This window comes from Rhinopithecus roxellana, chromosome 7 (genome assembly GCF_007565055.1).
Source record: "Rhinopithecus roxellana isolate Shanxi Qingling chromosome 7, ASM756505v1, whole genome shotgun sequence".
In the NCBI taxonomy this organism is placed as follows: Eukaryota; Metazoa; Chordata; class Mammalia; order Primates; family Cercopithecidae; genus Rhinopithecus; species Rhinopithecus roxellana.
The window spans coordinates 145,974,533-145,997,796 of record NC_044555.1 but is presented as its reverse complement, the minus strand read 5'-3'; the positions used below and the strand labels follow the sequence as shown (position 1 = coordinate 145,997,796).

The 23,264-nt window shown below is 35.6% G+C and overlaps 1 pseudogene across 1 annotated transcript; it reads right to left on the bottom strand.

The window, feature by feature from the left end:
• Positions 1 to 463: 463 nt before the first annotated feature.
• Positions 464 to 2,753, bottom strand: LOC104656894 (annotated as a pseudogene). Its single transcript, XR_004058396.1, has one exon. The product of XR_004058396.1 is annotated as a heat shock cognate 71 kDa protein pseudogene (transcript).
• Positions 2,754 to 23,264: the final 20,511 nt, after the last annotated feature.

The following is a 23,264-nucleotide window of genomic DNA, read 5'->3' as shown; positions in this document are numbered from 1 at the left end:
CATTAGAGGAATGCAGATCAAAGCCATAATGAGATATCATCTCACACCAGTCAAAGTGTCTCTCTCCACACACGCCATCTTATTTTTCCTGAACTGTTTGAGAATGTCTTGTTGATGTGATTCCTCTTCTCTCTAAATACTTTATTGGATATTTTCTAAGAATAAGAATTTGCTTACTTGATCATATAACACTTATCAAAATTAGCAACTTGACATTGATATAATACTATTATCTAGTGTGTAGATGATATTGAGTTTTTGCCAATTGTCCTAATACAGTGCCTTATAGCAAAAGAAAACTCAGAATTATGTATTGTGTTCAATTGTGTTTTGTATTGTGTTCAGTGTCTTATTTTATCAGGAAAATTTCGAGTCTTTATTTGTATTTTACATTGGCAGTTTTGAAATGTATAGGTCTGTAATTATGTAGAATAACTTTCCATTTAGGTTTGTTTTTTGTTTCTTTTTTTTTATGGTGCCAATTTTAAATAGTTTTATTTAAGACATTGCATTTTCCACTTACAATACAGTGTTTATAAAGTGCAATGTTATTTCCTTCCCCTGTGCATGTTCCATATTCAAGTATTGAGAATGCCCAGTAACTTACTATAGCAGCTTAACTTTTTAAAACTGCCACAGAATTTGCTACAGATTTAGGTCCTTCAAATGTTTTAAATGTGTGGAACAATGCTACACCTATACTTGGGTTGGCTTAATCAACCTCTTCAATAGTGGGCCCTGAGGAAGCACCACCAGAGGGAGGAGCTCCACCACCAGGGAATCCCCCAGGCATTCCTCCTGGCATGCCTCCTGCACTCTGGTACAGCTTGGTGATGATGGGGTTGCAAACTTTCTCCAGCTCTTTCTGCTGATGTTCGAACTCTTCCTTCTCGGCAGTCTGATTCTTATCAAGCCAGTTGATAATTTCATTACACTTGTCCAGAATCTTCTGTTTGTCCTCATCGTTAATCTTGCCTTGAAGTTTCTCGTCTTCGACAGTTGCTTTCATGTTGAATGCATAAGACTCAAGTGAATTCTTGGATGATACCTTGTCCCTCTGCTTCTCATCTTCAGCTTTGTACTTCTTAGCTTCCTGGACCATACGTTCAATGTCTTCCTTACTCAAACGGCCCTTGTCATTAGTGATAGTAATCTTATTCTCTTTTCCTGTACTCTTGTCCACAGCAGACACATTGAGGATACCATTGGCATCAATGTCAAAAGTGACTTCAATCTGAGGAACACCTCGGGGTGCAGGAGGTATGCCCGTGAGTTCAAACTTGCCAAGCAGGTTGTTATCCTTTGTCATGGTACGCTCACCTTCATAAACCTGAATAAGCACACCAGGCTGGTTGTCAGAATAGGTAGTGAAGGTCTGTGTCTGCTTGGTAGGAATGGTGGTATTAAGCTTAATAAGGACGGCCATTACTCCACCAGCAGTTTTAATACCAAGGGAAAGAGGAGTGACTTCCAAGAGCAACAAATCTTGAACATTTTCAGACTTGTCTCCAGACACGATGGCTGCCTGGACAGCTGCACCATAAGCAACAGCTTCATCAGGGTTGATGCTCTTATTCAGTTCTTTTCCGTTGAAGAAATCTTGGAGAAGCTTCTGAATCTTGGGGATACGAGTAGAACCACCAACCAGGACAATATCATGAATCTGTGACTTGTCTAGTTTGGCATCTTGAAGGGCTTTCTCTACTGGGTCCAGGGTGCCACGAAACAGGTCAGCATTCAATTCTTCAAATTGGGCACAGGTAATGGAGGTATAGAAGTCGATTCCTTCATAGAGAGAATCGATCTCAATACTGGCCTGGGTGCTGGAAGAGAGCGTACGCTTAGCACGTTCACAAGCAGTACGGAGGCGTCTTACAGCTCTCTTGTTCTCGCTGATGTCCTTCTTATGCTTGCGCTTGAACTCTGCAATAAAATGGTTGACCATTCGGTTGTCAAAATCTTCTCCACCCAAGTGGGTGTCTCCAGCTGTAGACTTGACCTCAAAGATTCCATCCTCAATAGTGAGGATTGACACATCGAAAGTGCCACCTCCCAGGTCAAAGATAAGCACATTTCTTTCTGCTCCAACCTTTTTGTCTAAGCCGTAAGCAATAGCAGCAGCAGTTGGCTCATTAATAATTCTAAGTACATTGAGACCAGCAATAGTTCCAGCATCTTTGGTAGCCTGACGCTGAGAGTCATTAAAGTAAGCTGGCACTGTGACCACAGCATTGGTAACAGTCTTCCCAAGATAGGCTTCTGCAATTTCCTTCATCTTTGTCAGAACCATAGAGGATACCTCCTCTGGATAGAAGCTTTTGGTCTCTTCCTTATATTCTACTTGGACCTTGGGCCTGCCAGCATCATTCACCACCATGAAGGGCCAATGCTTCATATCAGACTGGACAACAGCATCATCAAATCTGCGTCCAATCAGACGTTTGGCATCAAAAACTGTGTTGGTGGGGTTCATTGCAACTTGATTCTTTGCAGCGTCACCGATCAACCGTTCAGTGTCCGTAAAGGCAACATAGCTTGGAGTGGTTCGGTTTCCCTGATCATTGGCAATTATCTCTACTTTTCCGTGCTGGAAAATACCCACACAAGAGTAGGTGGTGCCAAGATCAATACCAACTGCAGGTCCCTTGGACATGGTTGCTGGTGTGTAGGCCTGGCTTCGAAAAAGACAAAAGTCACAGGAGCCCACGGAGCTGCAGGTGAGTTCAATGAAGTGTTTTTTGTTTCTTATGATTAGTTTTAGCTTAAGCACTTTTGGCAGGATCACCACAGAAGCAATTCTGAATTATTAGTGCATCATATCAATAGGGCACGTGAAATTGATTGGTCCCATTACTGGCAATGTTCACTGGCATCATTTTGTTGCAATGCTGTCTGCAAGATTTCTCTACTGTAAAGTAGTTAACAAGTATCTTGTGGTGATATACTTTGAGACTATGTAAATACCCTATTTAGAACCAAAAAATTGGAAACATGTCAATATTGGAGATTGTTTAAATTATGGCATATACAATGGAATACAATACAATCACTCTAAATAATGTTTTATGAGAATGTTTAAACTGTGGAAATATGTTTATTGTGCTATGTTAAGTGAAAATAAAAGCTGGTTACAATACAGTAGGTACACTATTGTCTCGTAATTTGCCCACACATACTCTAAGCCTGGACGGATATATGCTGCTGTAGGTTGGGTTTCCTAGAAAGCAGACTCAGAAACGGATATCAGTAAGAAGGATATTTACTAGGGAATACTCTCAGGTTCAATTCCTGTATGGGGGAAAGGAACAAAATGTGATTGGGCAGAGGGAGAAGTTTTACTGTGGCTTTGGCCACAGCAAGTAGTCATCTGATTACACAGGCATGGCTTTTTCTAAATTGAGGAAGAGTTCCAGAATTGAGGAAAGGGGAAAAGTGGAGAAAAGAGGGAAAGGGAAAACATGGGGCAATTGGGGAGTCGTTGTAACCACACAGAAATTAGTCATTATATGCAGACTGCCCCCTTGGAAGGGGCTGTGACTTTAGGCGAGGTATCTCTCCTCAGCCAATGAAATTTCCAAAGAAGGCTGAAAGTGGAAAGCTGGCAGTCACAACCTTTCTAATAGTTTGAAGGATAATTCCCTGAAGGGGAGATTGGGTGGCACATCACAGCATCCATGGCATGTACCGTAATATTGCTGATGCAATTACTAATTATTCTATTTTCTATTTTGCCTGTATATGTTAGAAATGTTCTAAAATAAACAAGTATAATACTTACAATTAGAAAAACATCAATAAAACTTTTGTTTTCCAAAGAGAAAATTGCCGCACTGTTTTGGAAAGGAAATACTATGTATGCTTGTGGTCCTGGGACTTGAATATTTCTTTAGAGTTAGGATAGCATAGTGAGCTTTGGTGCTGTGTGACACTGGTTTCAAATTCACTCTACTTTATGGCCCTCAGCCTTAGCATCTTACTTAATATCTCAGAGTTTCATATTTCTCATTTGTAGTGGGAGAAGGCTGAGTGTGTGGTGGAGGGCTAGGTTTTGGGAGAGGGATAGCTGATACCTATCTTGTAAATGTGGCAATTAGAGATAATATTGCTAAAGTGCCTGTTACATAGACCTCAATAGACATTATTTGTTCATTTGTTTAGATTGTATACTTTGTTAAGACCTCTGGATTTTGCTATTTGTTTTAAAATGTTACCTATACACATATCTTCCCAAGTGTTATCTCTCTGTAAAAGCCTAGAATAACTAAAAAGGAAAGTTTTTTTTCAAAAATGTTCAATTTTAGAATCTATCAGGAACAGAGGCGCAAAGCATTCTCTAGGTATTTTCTTAACCCTTTATTTTCAACTAAATGCTCATATATCAAACAAATGAACCGAGGGCAAGGGAAAAGCAATAGATTGTGTTCTGTCATGTATAGGACAACTTTCTAGATTTAAGGGTATATAATTTTTCTTGGTATTGTTCAATACTACATTGATTTAAAAATGTTCCTTCAATACCATGTTTTAAGCATCATGCTATAATCAACCTTCTGTACAATATTTAAATCCTCATGACTACTTGTTGAAAAATTTGTAAGAAAGCACAATGTGGTCAATTAAAACAAAATGACTTAAATGCAGCTTTGGTATGATGAGCAATATCAATTTCAATTAAAGCTTACAAAATTTCCTTGTGGTTTTTATGTCATGCATTTCTTGCCACTCTCACTACCTCTGTGAAAATTCTACTTTTCATTCTATAAATTATATTTTCTCTTTAGTGAATTTAATTCTCACTCTAAATCATTGATTTGAGCTGATGAAAAATAAAAATAAAATTTCATATTGGTATCAGTTTATATCTCTATTTGTCAGATATGTTCAGCAATGCTCTTTGAGCCAATCTGAGGAGTAATGTTGGGAAAGATTGTTCATAGGCTTTCAAACCTAGTACGGTAGAGTGAGGACCTTCTCTGTTTGGGAGCTTGGCCCTTCTAAAAAATTACTAGGTTATAAAAATTCTACTCAATTTAACCATAGCCACAACTTACTATTTAGAAAGGATTGGACAATTAATTTGTCAAATAACTGGGCACTTCGTTGAAAAAGCCAAATATTACTAAACTCTTACAAAATCCTCAGTCAAATCAGTTGTTTAATATTATGTAGAAACATAACATTTGAATGCATTTTGCAGGTTTAATACATTATGGTAGCATCATATATGTATAGTATAATAATTTACTAATATCTGTTTGTAATGGATAATTTTGCATGCCAACTTGAGTGAGCCATGGAGTGCCCAGATACTTGGTCAAACATTATTCTGAGTGTTTCTATGAGGATGTTTTAATGAGATTGATATTTTAATTGGTAGACTGAGTAAAGTAGATTGCTTTTTGCAATGCAGATGTGCTTCATCCAATCAGTTGAAGGCCTGAATAGAACAAAAGTCTGATCCTTCCCCAAGTAAGAATTTTTTCTGCCTGACAGCCTTCAAACTAGGGATCAGCTTTTTTCCTGCCTTCAGATTTGAACTGAAACACTGGCTCTCCCTGGGTCTAGAGCCTGCTGGCCTTCAGACTAGGACTACACCATCACCTCTCCTGGTTCTCAGGCCTCTGGACTCAGATTAGAACTAAACTATCTGCTCTCCTGGGTCACCAGTTTGGTGACTCACCCCACAGACCTTGGGACTTGTCAGCCTCCATAATCACATGTCAATTTCTTATAATAAATCTCTTTCTATAGATATCCTAATGGATCTGCTTCTCTGGAGAACTCTGACTAAATATACCATTATAATAGCATAATTAGTCATATGTTTAGTGTTTATAATATGCTATTCACCAATGTTCAAATAATCAAAACATTTAATCCTCAAAACATTTTTAATGAAGTATGTTTTTTTGTGTGTGTCCATTTTTAGAGCAGGAAATGAGGCTTGGAAAGGATGAACAACTATAAAATTCCGCACTGTTAGTAAGTATTGAGGCAGGTATTCAAGCCCAGGATGCCCCATTCTAGAGGTACTATGTGTAACAAAATGCTATATGGTAGCTCCTTCCCTTTTAAAAATTACAGCAGGTAACCTTAGGAAGAAGTGACAAAGTGTATTTATCAAATATTTTCTTGGGTCCTCCCTTTCATGGATATTAGATATTGAACAGGTGAGTTTGTGTTTACTGTCTTATTTGAATTTGACTTGCACCTTTAGGCCAAAAGTTTAACCATTTCCTGACTTAACTGTCTTTGCAACAGCCCTGGGAGTAAAATATACACAGGTGTCATCCCTTTTATGAAACTGGCCCGTACATAAAAGGCAACACAAATCAAGCTGAGACTAAGCCTCAATGCGCCTGATTCTTTGGAAAAATATCTATTCAAATTATTTACCCATTTTTAAATTAGGTTATTTGATTTCTCTCTCTCTCTCTCTGTATGTGTGTGTATGTTTGTTGTTGTTTTTGTTTTTAGCTTTTGAGTTGTTGTAGAAATTCCTTATGTATTTTGGATATTAACCCCTTAACAGATAAATGGTTTGCAAATAATTTCTCCCATTTCATAGACTGTGTATCTACTCTGTTGTTTCTCTTGTTGTGCAGAAGCTTTTTAGTTTCATGTAGTCCCACTTGCTTATTTTTGCCTTTGTTGTCTGTGCTTTTGGTGTCATATAGGATTAATAATTGCCAAGACTAATGCTGTAAAGCTTTCCCCCTATGTTTTCTTTTAGGAGTTTTGCAGTTTCAGGTCTTAGGTTTAAGTCTTTAATCCATTTTAAATTGATTTTTGTGTATGGTGTAAGAAAAGAGTCCAATTTTATTCTTTTGTATGTGGATATCCAGTTTTCCCAACAGCATATGTCAAAGAGACTATCCTTTCTCCATTGTGTATTTTTAGCACCCTTGTCAAAAATTTGCACATATAAATGGCCAACACATATATGGAAAGGTGCTTGACATTACTAATAGTTAGAGAAATGCAAATCAAAATCACAAGGAGATATCACCTCACACCTGTAAGGATTGCTATTAAAAAAAACAATAAAAGATCACAAATATTGGTAAGGATGTGGAGAAATTGGAACCCTTATACACTGTTGGTGGGAATGTAAAACTGTACAGCAGTTGTGGAAAACAGTATAGAGGTTCCTCGATAAATTAAAAATAGAAATACCATATGATTTAACAATCCTAAGTTTTGTGTGTTTATCTAAAAGAACTGAAATCAGGATCTTGAAGAGATTTGCACTCCCATGTTTATTGTAGCATTATTCACAATAGCCAAGATATGGAAAAAGCTTAAATATCCACCAATGAATGAAAATAGAAAGAAAATGTGGTATGTACATATAGTGGAATATTATTCAGCCTTACAAAATAAGCAATGTGCCATATGCAACAACATGGATAAACCTAGAGCAGATTGTCATAACTGAAATAAGCCAGTGACAGAGGGAGAAATACTGCATGATTTCATTTTTATGAGGTATCTAAAATAGTCAAACTCATGGAAACAGAGAGTAGAATAGTGGTTGCTGGTGGCTGCAGGCAAGGGAAAATGAGAAGTTGCTATTCAATGGGTTCAAAGTTTTAGTTTTGCTATATGAATAAGTTCTAAAAAATCTGCTATACGACATGGTGCCTTTAGTTAATGATACTGTAATGTACACTTAAAAATTTTAGATGGTAGATCTCATGTTAAATGTTCTTAGCACAATAAAAAAATGTGACTGATACTTACTATAATTTTCCACTATGTGTAGGCATAGTGCATTTAATTTGCTCAAATAAATGTGAACACTGGGTAATTTAGGCTAAATCTAGAAATTTGAAGCCAAATATATTGCTAAGTATTATTGGACTAATTATTATTCTTTGAATGGGTCCTCAATGACCCTTCAAGTAAATCAGCCATTATTCCTTTCCAAAGCTGTCTAGAGGATTGATTTTGTTGGTGTAGAAGTAGCTAATCAGTCCATCATTGAATGTCCACACTTCCTATTACAAACACTCCGTATTGGTTTTATCACTGTGATTTGGCAAGAATATAAAATTCTGGGTAGTTTTCACTGTGATGAGGGTAGGCTACCTGCATTTCAGCTTTGAAAAGTTACAACTTTGTGAATAATTTAATGGTTGCTATAGTTTGTGACCAATAAAAGCTTAAAATAACTTAGATTTCTTCCTGACTCCTCCTATGCATAGATGATACTCATACTTAATTTGAAACTTTTTCAGTGTATTTGTTTTTTATTTTCAAAGTTTTTCATATTGTCTACTGAATTGCCTGCATTTCTGAATTATAGAGAAGCAAGCCAAAACTTCACTTGTGTTTGAAACTGCCTTTGGATAAATAGGCATAAATGCATTTTATGATGACCAGTTTATTTTAGAAATGCACCCAGATTTCCTATTTTTAAACTGCACAGTGATTTCTTGATGGCAGTGTTTGCCTGAATGGACTGAAAATACATGGGCAATTCAGAAGACATAACCACCTTGAACACGTTCCTTGAAAGCCTCGTGGCTTCTCATTTCTCTTAGGTTAAATAAGAGTTGACTGCCTCATTTACCGCAGCAGCCAGAGTCAGCCTGAATGGCAGTTGGTCATCCAGGTATCTTAGACGGTAACAAATGTAGTCGAAATATAGTGCCTTAAGTTTCACTATTACCTATTAAAATCCCTCTAGAAAACTTTTCAATGTTAATTAAAACACAAATATTCCTGGACAGATGTAATGCTACTATTACTTTAGATATTTAAATTTTCAGAAGTGAAGAGGATTTTTTTTCTTAATTGACATTTAGCTTGCATTTAGTGTATATAATCACCACAGAAGTGAAGAGAGTATTAACATATAATGGTGCCTAATAAATCCCACGTGCTCTACCAAACATTTTAATTTGATATATGATTAATGCATTCAATTTACATAACAATTGCACAGTTAAAACTACTCATATAAGAGTCTCTGTCTCTCCCAACATCCATATTAGCAGTTCTTAGGGAACAAAGTAGCTTTGCCTGAGCTATGTGCCCATTCCTCAACTATCTTTGAGAGTAAGGAAGTAGAATACTCTGCTTGACCATACCTTGTTGTGATTCCACTCATGTGGCTGAAGTATAGCAAGATTGGGTTCACCAGAACCACAAAACTTGGGGTCCCCACAGGAAAACAGAGCAATTACGTGAAGAGAGAAGGAAAGTATGATTAGAAAATAAACTTTAGAAAATCTGGATGACAAATTCTAACATTTGATTTGATAGATATATGTAAAAGTAAGTTGAAGGAAGAGAAAATATAGAAGCAGAAAGTATTGAATAGAAAAAAAAGCCAATCAATAAAAGTTAATTTGTAGAAAATACTGATAGAAAAAACACCTGGGAAGAAGGAATAAAAAGAAAATGCACAAATAATATTGGGAATAAAAGGATAACATAAGAATAGATAGAAGTTATCATAAAAGACTAAATGATTTTGAAAACTAAAATCATATATATAATTCACGCCCTATCGAAGCTTAAAATAATATATATCTCGTCCTGACTCCTCCATGAAATGATGTATTGGACACCATTCTCCATCTTCCATGCAGTCAACCCACATTTTACTGTAGTCATTGTTGTGCCAAACAGTTTTGCACGGGTGTGACCTAATAGCTGTGGTCACCTCGTTTTTCTTTCCAATGTACAGGAAGCCATAGCACTCATATGCATATGCCATCTGGAAGTAAGAGGGATTTAATAACCAATGGGGTCATCCTCGTCTGATGAGGTAAAGAGCTATTGAGTGAATGGTGAACCATTCTAAAGTGTATTCCATATGGCTTTCCATCAGATCCCTAGTGGAATCCAGCCCCACTTGGCCACAGTCGTGATTAACTCAATAATGCAATCTTGGAAAGGCTATTTTTCCTTCCTTCTTTCACTCCTCTCCAATCTCACACAACCATTCCCTGGGATAATACCACTCAAGTATATTATCTGCCTAGAAGCCCTTGTCTCAGGCTTTTACCATATAGGAAATAATTTCATGCTTAAACAAATGGTCAGTTTTCCAGACAAATATTTATGACCAGAGTGATACCAGGAGAAGCAGAAAATCTAAGTAGACTGATTATCATTAAAGAAATTGAACTGAAATTTAAAAAATATTGCCTTAATTCCTACTTCATTCTAAAGTATCAGGCCCAAGTGGATGTGATTTTTATTACACCTTTGAGGAATAGATAATCTCTATTACATAAATCTCTTTCAGTCTAGAAAATAAGGATATGCTCCCCAGCTTACTTTATGAAACTATTAATGGATCGTTTCTGAAAAATAGACAAAGAAAGTATAACAAAAGAAAGTTATAGTAAGTCTGTTTTCTGAACATAAATACAAAAGTTCTAAATAAAGCATTAGAAAATTGAGAGAAATTTGACAATATATAATAAGGTTGAAAGTGCTGATATCATGCCACTCAATACTTCATGTTTAGGTATATAACACAGAGAAATTCATGCACATCCACACATGGTTGCTTGCCTAATCAAGTTTTACAATACTAAGAATAGGAAGAAATTTAAATGTTTATCATAGTGAATTGATAAATGATGATGTCTTGATGAGATGGAGTATTATATAGCAATTAAAATGATATAAACTAGATCTTTATATAATTAACATGGATAGATTGGTATAAATCAATGACTTATCTTTTTTTTTTTTTTTTTTTTTTTGAGATGGAGTCTCGTTCTGTCGTCCAGGCTGGAGTGCAGTGGCAGGATCTTGGCTCACTGCAAGCTCCGCCTCCCGGGTTCACGCCATTCTCCTGTCTCAGCCTCCCGAGTAGCTGGGACTACAGGCGCCCACCACCATGCCCGGCTAATTTTTTGTATTTTTAGTAGAGACGGGGTTTCACCGTGTTAGCCAGATGGTCTCGATCTCCTGACCTCGTGATCCGCCCATCTCGGCTTCCCAAGTGCTGGGATTACAGGCGTGAGCCACCGCGCCTGGCCTCAATGACTTATCTTTATGTATTAATATAGATTTCAAAAACATAATGTTGAGCCAAAATGTAAGTCAGAGAATGATGCCTATGCTATTTAACTTTTTGTATACATTTAGGAGGAACAAGTGCAGTTTTGGCACATGGATGAATTGTGTAGTGGCAAAGTTTGGGCTTTTAGTGTAATCATCACCTGAATAGTGTACATGGTATCCATCAGGCATTTTATCATCCCTCACTCCTCTCCCACTCCACTACTCTTCCATGTCTCCAGTGTCTATTATTCCACACTTTATGTCTATATGTACACATTATTTAGTTTCTGCTTGTAATGAGAATGTGCAGCATTTGACTTTCTGAATTATTTCACTTAATATAATGGCCTCCAACTTCATCCATGTTGCTGCAAAAGAGACATTTCATTCTTTTTTTGACTTAATAGTATTTGATGGTATATATATATATATCTATACCACATTTTCTTTATCCAATCATCCGTTGATGGGCATTTAACTTATTTTTAAGGCAGCCTAAACAATACTGAATGAATACTTGTAATGTATAAGAACATGATGGGGAGTATACACACCAATTTCATGATCATTGATGGCTCTGGGTAGGAATGGAGGGGAATTGGTTTGAGGAAGACTAAAAAGAAGCTTGAACTCTATCTGTAATATTTATTTATTTTAAAGAAAAGAGACAAATTGTAAAATAATTATGATAGTGTTCATATTTATTAGTTCTGGACAGTGGATAAAGGTACTTGTGGTTTACAGTTTTTTCTAGTTTTCTATATATTTTAATATATATATATATATATATATATATATATTTTTTTTTTTTTTTTTTTTTGAGACAGAGTCTCACTCTGCCACCAGGCTAGAGTGCAGTAGAGCGATCTCAGCTCACCGCAACCTCTGCCTCCCAAGTTCAAACGATTCTCTTGCCTCAGCCCCTTGAGTAGCTGGGACTACAGGTGTGCACCACCACGCCCAGATAATTTTTGTATTTTTTGTAGAGACAAAGTTTCACCACATTGGCCAGGATGGTCTCGATCTCTTGAACTCATGATCCGCCCGCCTCAGTCTCCCAAAGTGCTGGGATTACAGGTGTGAGCCATCGCCCCGGCCTGATTTTAATAATTTTCATAATAAAATTGCAATCCTGATTGGTAGATAATGTTCTAATATTTTTATATTCAGGCAGCACTTACAGTTCAATAAGAAAATGAGAAGATGCTGTAACAATAGAAAAAGGGCAAATATTTAAGAAAAAAATGTAAAAAGTCAGAATATATTATTACTATTTATGTAAATGAATACCATCGACCAAAAAATACAGATTAATAATGAGATTCCCCTTGGCTTCTTTAATATAAGCCATTGAAATATGTGTGTGTGTCTATATGTATATGTGTGTGTATATATCTATGTATCTATGTATGCATTTATATAAATCCTTATCAGTCTTTCTGTCCATTGAGCCATTGATCCTTCTATCCATCCATTCATTCATCCAATGCAGTGTTAGTGAGGGAAACACATAGACTATACTGATGATAGTGTAAATCCTTTCCCGTAAGCAGTTTAGTGATATTTATTAATGTTTATACCATTTTGCTAATTTTTCTCTAGTAATTTATCCTAGGAAACTAATTGATCTATGAAAAGACATATTTATTATACAGTTACTTTTCATAATGAACCTTTGGAAATAGCTTAAAGATTTATAATAAGTCACTGGTTAAATATCTTGTAGTCCATTTATATTATGAAATTCTATGTAACCATTCAAAATGAGAATTATATCTATGGATAGGAGGAAATTTCTACAACACAGTCTGAGGTATATATATGCCACATATATATATACACCATGAACATGAGGTCCTTGTATATACCATATAAAGCATACACACACACAAAGACATACATACTGGAAGGAAATACACCAAAATATTGACACTCATTAATTCTGAGTTTTGGGATAATGAAAGTGGTTGCTATAACATTATTTGTTCTTTTTAGATATTACAAACTTTCTATAATGAATGTATTTTTTTAAGCAGAGAAAAAATCTGTTCCTAAGATGCTAAAATAATCCTTGTCTAGTACATCTATAGTGGAGTAAACCCTGCAATACACATTACCACTTACTGTTATTTTTTAGTAACAGTATTAAATATCGACAATATAACAAATAACAACTATAATAGTAAATGGATGGCTAGATTATTGTGCAATACAGCACCATGTATAGGAAACCTAAGTCAGGCACATTTACTTATTGTGCATCATCTTTTGGACAATGATTAAATATGGCTGCTAAATTCTTTGAGTCCATTAGCACTCCAAGGCTGTAAATAGTGGTGAAATTCTCCCTTTCACAGACACTGTACTTTTTAATTATCCATGGGAAGGAAAATTAAACTTATTTCATATTCACCTAGGATCCTTGTCATTTCCAGAAAAAAGAGGGTAATAGTGGACTATTTTTCTGAATCCTAAAAGTTGAGTAAAATTATTCTCAAAGGCTATGCTTGAATATTTCAATAGCCGGCTAGTACTCCTGCTATAATCTATCAAATATTGGGGAAACCCCTTAAGGGTCTGTGAGCTCTTGGAAATTGTCTAACAGTGAATAAAGTATTTAGTACCTTTTGGGGGAAATTATATAAGACACCAGGAGAAATGTTGCCTTGCAAAAACAGAAAATAGAGAAAAAAATTAAATGATTAACGTTGTTAATAATATCCACACCTGTTTAGGTATACTTTTAAATATCTCCTAAAAGATGACTATGCATATTTATTAAAACAACTATTCATATTTCTTATTGTTAGGATATGGCACAAAGAGAATATTAGGAAAACAATCTAATTTAGATTATAAGCATTTAAAAAATGATGGTAATATAGTGAGTAATGACTCATTTATCTAGAATAAGGTTAATGTAACCTTACCCCTTTTAGTACTCAAGGCTTTATTAGTTTAAACTCATTTTTATTTTAAAAATATTTTTCCAATATGCCATGCACTGGACTAGGCTCAGGCAACGGATGTATCAATAGGTCAAAATCTTTTATAAGTTTGGATTATAATTATTGGCTTCATTCCTGATTACCCCACCAAACTGTGAGTTATCTGAGGGAAATTATATGTCTTATTTTTTAGTACATTAGCACAGCTTTTAGTATATAGCAAGCATTTAATAAATGTTTAATGAATATAAAATGGCTTTTTATATTCTAATGCTTTTCTTAGCTGTCAGTTGTCATACCTTATGGTTGTCTGCTATTTATCCTTCTAATCTGATTTATATTCATTCATTTATATATCTGTGCCTATTATGTGCAAGATTCTATTTAAAAGCTTTCAGAGATACAAAGATGAGCAGCATATGGAACTTTCCCACAAGGAGCTTATAAAGTTTCCTTTTTAGTTGATGCAGTTGAAAATATAAAAAGTGTATAAAAATACATATAAGAAAAGCATGTGCTAAGTGTCAGACACTAGTGAAAAACTGGACAAATCAAATAGCCTTTTCCTAGTCCCCATTACCTTGACCTTTCTGCAACTTTCATGGGGCTTTAAAGGATTTTGAAATGATTCTTTATAAAACATAAATGAAGAAACTGGCATTGTGGAGAATAACTTAGACATGGATCCTGCCAGTAAAGATCTATGTTGGTAAAGAAGATAACACATTAACATAAACAACTAGAAGAATAAGGAAAAATTGTCAGTGGTATGAGAAAAACACAGGCAATAAGTGATTGGTACTCAGGGAAAGGAGAGATCATTTTAACTTTTCTTCATATGAAATAAGTATGTGCTTTTTGACAACTGGCTTCTCAGAAGACTTTTTGTCTTTTATAAAGTTTATAGCATGTTTTTCCTGATGGTTGAAGTTACTAGAAATCTGTTCTTTGGATAAGTGACATGTTACTCTGTATGCTTTTTGATATATTTATTTGCAAAGTCAGAGAAATAGAAGAAAAAAGAAAATTTAAGAGTGGAGGATATGCATTTGTTAGAAATAGGATTTCTTCATGAATACATTTCCAGTTGGGGGGAGATGGATCATTGGAGGTATAAACAATTACTTCTTTCCTTTATATGAAAAGAGAAAAAAAATCCATATAGATGTGGGTGATACAAAAAAGCAATGTGATTGATTTCATAAGTTGCACGTGAAAAATCTGTTTCATTGCATTATAATTAAAATTAATATTTATATTCTCTATATGAGATATTAATACTCTGTAGTAAAAGAAACATAATAAGACAAAAGCAATAAATGAAGAGTATTTTAGAGTAGCCAGGATAAAACAGTTACCATTTGGAGTACAAAGATCACATCTTTTTGGTAAAATAGCAACATATAAATTGATTGAAAGGAGGTTAGTTTGCTTAATTGTCAGAAATTATCCCCTGAATTTACCACTTTTCTGAGGGAGGGTGGCTCTTTTAGTGGAAGAATTGGTTAGGCTGGCTATTATCTGTGCAGAAGGATTGAGCTTTGCAAAAACAACATCTGGCATGATTAAACCGGACTGCCAAGGTAGAGCCAATAGTGAAGGATAAGAGTGTAATAAAATTTTACTCATGTAGGCAGAACCACTCTACCAGAAATAGCAAAGTGAACCAGAAAAAAGGTAATGTGAATATAATTCAGTCTAAAAAGTTTATGAGACTGGCATGGTACATTATTTTGGGAAATCTCAAAAACCAATGTGACATAGCCTTTTCCTCAACAAATCCACGTTGTTAGAGATTCAAGGTGTTATTGCAAGGAATGATAATGATATATATGAATGCACAAGAAAGTGTGAGTCTGTTAAATAAAGCACTTTTTAAATATATTTCAACTTCTAAAGGTAGAATAAAAATGGCCACAGCCTGGGGATTGTATATTTCTATGTGCTGCAGTATCCATTGTCTACTTCCTTGCATTGAGCACATAAAAACTTAGCAGTTGGCATGGTGATGTCTGTTCATTGAGAGATGCCAGCAGTGATCGTTAAAATAATGTGATTTATTCATTCTGCCTTTTGAATTTTTTAAATTAATTTTTTATTTCAATAGGTTTTTGGGAAACAAGTGGTGTTTGGTTACATGAATAAGTTATTTAGTGGTGATTTCTGAGATTTCGGTGCACCCATCACCCAAGCAGTGTACACTGTACACTGCTTTTATCCTTTCTTTTATCCTTCATCCCCCTCCCACTCTTTCCCCGAGTCCCTAAAGTCTACTGTATCATTCCTATGCCTTTGCGTCCTCATAGATTAACTCCCAATGATGACAGAGAACATAAGATGTTTAGTTTTACATTCTTGAGTTCCTTCACTTAGAGTAATGGTCTCCAATTCCATCCAGGTTGCTGCAAATGCCATTAATTCATCAATTTTTATGGCTGAGTAGTATTCCATGGTATGTGTGTGTATATATGTATATGTATGTGTGTGTATATATATACACATACACGTGTGTATATATGTATACACGTGTATATACGTGTTGATTGATGGGCACTTGGGCTGGTTTCATATTTTTGTAGTTGCAAATTGTGCTGCTATAAAGATGCGTGTGCAAGTATCTTTTTGGTATAATGACTACTTTTTTTCTGGGAAGATACCGAGTAGTGGGATTGCTGGATCAAATGGTAGATCTACTTTTAGTTCGTTAAGGAATCTCCACATTGTTTCCATGGTGGTTGTACTAGTTTATATTCTCACCAACAGTTTAAAAGTATTCCCTTTTCACCACATTTACACCAACATCCAATTTTTTTTATTATGACCATTTTTGCAGGAGTGAGGTGATATCGCATTGTGTTTTTGATTTGAATCTCCTTGATAATTAGTGGTTGAGCATTTTTCCATATGCTCGATGTCCATTTGTATATCTTCTTTTTCCTCTTTTGAGAATTGTCTATTCATATCCTTAGCCCACGTTTTGATGGGATTGTTTGTTTTGTTCTTGCTGATTTGTTTGAGTTATTTGTAGATTCTGGATATTAGTCCTTTATGGGATGTATAAATTGTGAAGATTTTCTCTCACTCTGTGGGTTGTCTGATAACTCTGATGATTATTTATTTTGCTGTGTTCCTTGCTCCCCCCTTCTTCACCACTGCTAACATAGGTGGGGCCTCTCCCATAGGAACTCAGCACGTGCACCTATAGACAGCCCTCCTGGAACAATTCAGGGTGATTGGATCCTCAGAGGAGGAGCACTCCCCAGGTTCAGGCTTGCATGAGAGGCAGAATCACAATTCCTTTCTATTCAGAACATCAATATTTCTACAGATGTAAAGAGGTGCCTCTCTGATCTGAATAGCCAGAACACTAGGACAGGAATGAGGCTTGGATGTAGAGAGCTTTCCTGCTGGCCTGGCAAGGGAACTGAGGTAACTCCCACTCTTGACCCTGATAAAACCTCAGTGCATCTAATTGAGAGCTTCCTCAGCCACCTTCATCAAGGTCAGGGCCTCTACCTACCACTGGATATTGCTTCTACCCATCTGCTTTAGCTACAACTGGTTCCTACCCAGGGATACCTCCCCTACTGATTTGACGCCTGAAACATCAACTCAGCAAATAAAATACTGGGGAAAACTACTAGACGTAAGAAATGAGACAGACAGCAGCACCGTAATAGTGGGACATCAATACTCCACTGACAGCACTAAACAGATCATCAAGACAGAAAGTCAACAGTCAAAAAAGGAAAAATGGGCTTACAATATACCCTAGAACCAATGGAATTAACAAATATTTACAGAATATTTGTCTCAACAAATGCAGAATATATATTCTTCTCATCAGCACATGGAATATTCTCCAAGATAGACCATACAATAGGCTGCAAAACAAGTTTCAGTAAGTTTAAGAAAATTGAAATCATATCAAGTATTTTCTCAGACCACAGACAGCAGAATAAAACTGGAAATCAACTGCAAAAGGAAACCTCAAACTATACAAATACATGAAAATTAATCTACTCTTGAATAATTTGGGGGTTAATAATGAAATCAACTTAGACACTAAAAACTTATTTCAAATGAATGATAATAGTGACACAACTTATCAAAACCTCTGGGATGGATACAACAAAAGCAGTGTTAAGAGGAAAGTTCTTAGCACTAAATTCCTACGTCAAAAAGTCTGAAATAGCACAAATTGACAACCTAATATCACACCTCAAGGAATGGGAGAAATAAGAAGGAATAAAACCCAAAGTCAGTAAAAGAAAATAGCAAAGGGCAGAAGTAAATGCAATTGAAAGAACAATAACCAATACAAAAGATAAATGAAACAAAAAACTGTTTCTCTGAAAGATAAAATTGATGGACCACTAGTGAGACTAACCAAGAGAAGAAGAGAGAAGATCCAAACAAACTCAATTAGAAATGAAACTGGAGATATTACAACTGATATCTCATAAATACAAAATATCACTCAAGGCTACTATGAACACCTTTATGCATACATACTAAAAAAGCTAGGGGGAATGGGTAAATTTCTGGAAACATGCAACCCTTCTAGATTAAATCAGGAAGAAATAGAAACCCTGAACAGACCAATAACAAACAGCATGATTGAATCAGTAATAAAAAATTGCCAATAAATGCAAATCAAAACCACAGTGAGCTACCATCTTATGCCAGTTAGAATGACGATCATCAAAAAATCAAGAAACAATAGATGCTGGAGAGGATTTGGAGAAATAGGAACACTTTTACACTGTTGGTGGGAGTGTAAATTACTTCAAACATTGTGGAAGACAGTGTGGTGATTCCTCAAGGATCTACAACCAGAAATACCATTTGACCCAGCATTCCCATTATTGGGTATATACCCAAAGGATTAGAAATTATTCTACTCTAAAGACATATGCACACGTATGTTTATTGTGACACTATTCACAATAGCAGAGACTTGGAACCAGCCCAAATGCCCATCAATGACAGACTGGATAAAGAAAACGTGGTACATATACACCATGGAATACTATGCAGCCATAACAAAGGGATGACTTCATGCCCTTTGCGTGGACATGAATGAAGCTGGAAACCATCATTCTCAGCAAACTAACACAAGAACAGAAAACTAAACACTACATTTTCTCACTCATAAGTGGGAGTTGAACAATGAGAATACATGGACTTAGGGAGGGGAACATCACACACCGGTGCCTGTTGGGGGGTGTGGGGGCTAAGGGAGGGATTGCATTATGAGAAACACCTAATGTGGATGACAGGTTGATGGGTGCAGCAAACCACCATGGCACGTGTATACCTATGTAACAAATCTGCACATTCTGCACATGTACCCCAGAACTTAAAGTATAACAAAAAATACTTTAAAAAATTGCCAATAAAAGTCTAGGACAAGAGGGATTCACAGCTGAGTTCTACCAGACATCCAAAGAAGAATTGGCACCAATACTGCTGAAATAATTCCAAAAGACAGAGAAAGGAAGGAATCTTCCCTAAATCATTCTGTGAAGCCAGTGTCGCCTTAGTACCGAAACCAGGAAAAGACATTTCAAAAAAAGAAAACTACAGATCAATATCCCTGATGAACATAGATGCAAAAATCCTCAACAAAATAGTAGCTAAACAAATCCAACAGCACATATAAAAGATAATACATTGTGACCAAGTGGATTTCATCCCAAGAATGGAGGGATGGTTTAATATATGCACCACGTCAATAAATGTGATACATCACACAAACAGAATTACAAACAAAAACCATGTGATCATTTTAATAGATGCAGAAAAAGCATTTGGTAAAATCCATTATCCCTTTATGATAAAAACCCTCCACAAAATACAACAAGTAGGCAAGAAAGGACTTACCTTAAAGTAATAAAAACCATATTTGACAAACCCACAGCCAATATTATATTGCATGGGGAAAAGCTGAAAGCATTCCCCCTGAGAACTGGAACAAGACAAGGATATCCCCTTTCACCACTACTATTCAACAAAGTACTGGAAGTCTTAGAGCATTTGGGCAAGAGAAAGACATAAAGGCATCCAAATTGGAAAAGAGGAAGTCAGACTGTCGGTGTTTGCCAGTGATGTGATTGTATACTTAAAGAACCGTAAAGACCCATCCAAAAGGCTCCTAGATCTGATAAACAAATTCAGTAAAGTCTCAAGTTACAAAATCAGTGTACATAAATCAGTAGCACTGCTATACAGCAACAATGACCAAGTTGATAATCAAATCAAAAACTCAATCTCTTTTACAACAGCGGCAAATAAAATAAAAGACCTAGGAATACACTTAGTCAAAGATGTGAAAGATCTCTACAAGGAAAACTACAAAACAACACTGAAAGAAACAGATGACACAAACAAATGGAAACACATCCTATGCTCATGGATGAGAAGAATCAATATTGTAAAAATGACCATACTGCTAAAAGCAATCTACAGATTCAATGCAATTCCCTTAAAAAATACCATTATTATTCTTTAATGAACTAGAAAAAAAAATCCTAAGATATATGTAGAACTAACAAAGAGCCCGCATAGCCAAAGCAATACTAAGTGAAAGGACCAAACTTGGAGGTGTCACATTACCAGACTTCAAATTACACTATAAGGCTGTAGTTACCAAAGCAGCATGGTACTGGTATGAAAACAGGCACTTAAACCAGTAGAACAGAATGGAGAACCCAGAAATAAAAGCCAAATACTTATAGCCAACTAAACTTCTACAAAGCATACAAAAACGTAAATTGGGGAAGTGAAACTCTGTTCAGTAAATGGTGCTGGAAAATCTGGCTAGCCACATGTAGAAGAATGAAACTGGATCCCTATCCCTCACCTTATACAAAAATCAACTCAAGATGGATTAATCACTTAAATCTAAGACCTGAATACATAAAAATTCTAGAAGAAAACTTAGGAAAAACTCTTCTGGACATTCGGTTTGGGAAAGAATTTATGACTAAGACCCCCATAAACAAATGTAACAAAAACAAAAATAAATAAATAAGACCTAATTAAACTAAAAAGCATCTGCACAGCGAAAGAAATAATCAGCAGATTAAACTGATAACCCACAAAGTGGAAGAGAATATTTGCAAACTATGCATCCGACAAAGGACTAATATCCAGAATATACAAGGAACTCAAATGAATCAGCACGAAAAAACCAAATAATCCCATCAAAAAGTGGGCGAAGGAAATTAATACATTTCTCAAAAGAAGATATACAAACAGCCAACAAATATGAAAAAGTGCTCAACAGCATGAATCATCAGCAAAATGCAAATTAAAACCACAATGAGTTACCACCTTACTCCTGCAAGAATGGCCATAATTAAAGGCAAATAACAACAGATGTTGGCATGGATGTGGTGAGAAAGGAAGGCTTATACACTGCTGGTGGGAATGTAAATTAGTAGAACCACTTTGGAAAACTGTGGAGATTCCTTGAAGGACTGAAAGTAGATTTACCATTCAATTCGGCCATCCCACTACTGGATATCTACCCAAAGGAAAAGAAGTTATTATAGCAAAAGGACACATGCACAGGCATATGTATAGCAGCACAATTCACAATCGCAAAGATATGGAACCAAGCTAAGTGCCCATCAACCAATGCGTGGATAATGAAAATGTGATATCTCTACACCATGGAATACTTCTCAGCCATAAAAAAGAATGAAATAATGTATTTTGCAGCAACTTGGATGGAGCTGGAGGCCATTATTTTAAGTGAAGTAACTCAGGAATGAAAAACCAAATACCGTAGGTTCTCATTTGTAAGTGGGAGCTAAACTATGAGGATGTAAAACATACAGAGTGATATAATGGACTTTAGGGACTCGGTGGGGGCAGGTGGGGAGGTGAGTAAGGGATAAAAGACTACATATTGGATACAGTGTACACTGCTTGGGTGATGAGTGCACTAAAATATCAGAATTCACCCTGAAAGAACTCATCCATGTAACCAAAAATCATCTGTATCCTAACAACTATTGAAATAAAAAAAAAGATCCTTAGGGATAATATCCAGATAGGTTTACGAATATTAGAAATGGAAATGTCTAACATTGTGAATAGGAGAAGTCAGTTTATAAAAGCTAAAAAGAAATTACTTTTTCTGGTGGAATTTTAAATATAAAACCATCCATTTCATTCTACTTGTCAACATGCTTCTCTAGAAACTGTGCAATAATTAGTCTTTCCCCAAAATAGAGCTGATGGGATTTTGACTATTCTCTAGTTGCATGAACTGTCAATTATAAATGGCTCATGATGTGCCTCTAGCAAATGAAACAATCAGTAGCTGTATGGAACTGCAGTAGTCCTGTTGTACTAATCTTCTGATTAAAAAAGAGAACAAACATGCAAAAACATAAACCTTGATAGGAATATGAATATTGTACTGATAATGTCCTAGCTATATGTAATATGTAAATTACATATATCCAGGAAAAGATTAATGAGACACAAATATGTTTGGCATTTAAGTGTTCAGATTCTGAGGTGATAATATTGGTAGGAGAACAATTGTTTGGATTTCTATTGGAGAAAGACACTTCATATACCTTATAAATAACTCAGCCATTTCTTGGTTACTATTATACAAAGAAATATTGTCAGGATTGTGTCATTATTCCAACCAAACCAGATAATTCCATTTTAAAAAATACCAAACTAATCTAATGAACACAAAATGTCTGTTTGAGTGACTGATATGTTACTTTTCAGACGTGTATGGTGCATGAAGATACAACCTTATCATTCAATACTAGATACCGTATTTTTGTAATAAAGCTTTCAATATTTAATGAATTGTCCTTATCTCTTTAGGGGTCTTCCAAATTATCACTACTAAATGAAATTACATGTTATAAAGTATTGTTTTGAAACTCAGTTCACATTGTATTTGTTGATTTTTTAAAATATATTTAATCACCAAATGATCTGTGACAAAGCCATCAAAAACAAAGTGGGGAAAGGGCACACTATCCAACAAATGGTACTGTGATAATTGGCAGGCCACATGCAGAAGAATGAAACTGGATCTTCATCTCTCACGTTATACAAAAATCAACTCAAGATGGAACAAAGACTTAAATCTAAGATATGAAACCTTAAAAAATTCTAGAAGATAGCACTGGAAAAATCCTTCTAGACACTGGCTTAGGCAAAGACTTCATGATCAAAAACCCAAAAGCAAATGCAACAAAAACAAAGACAAATAGGTGGGACTTAATTAAACTAAAAAGCTTT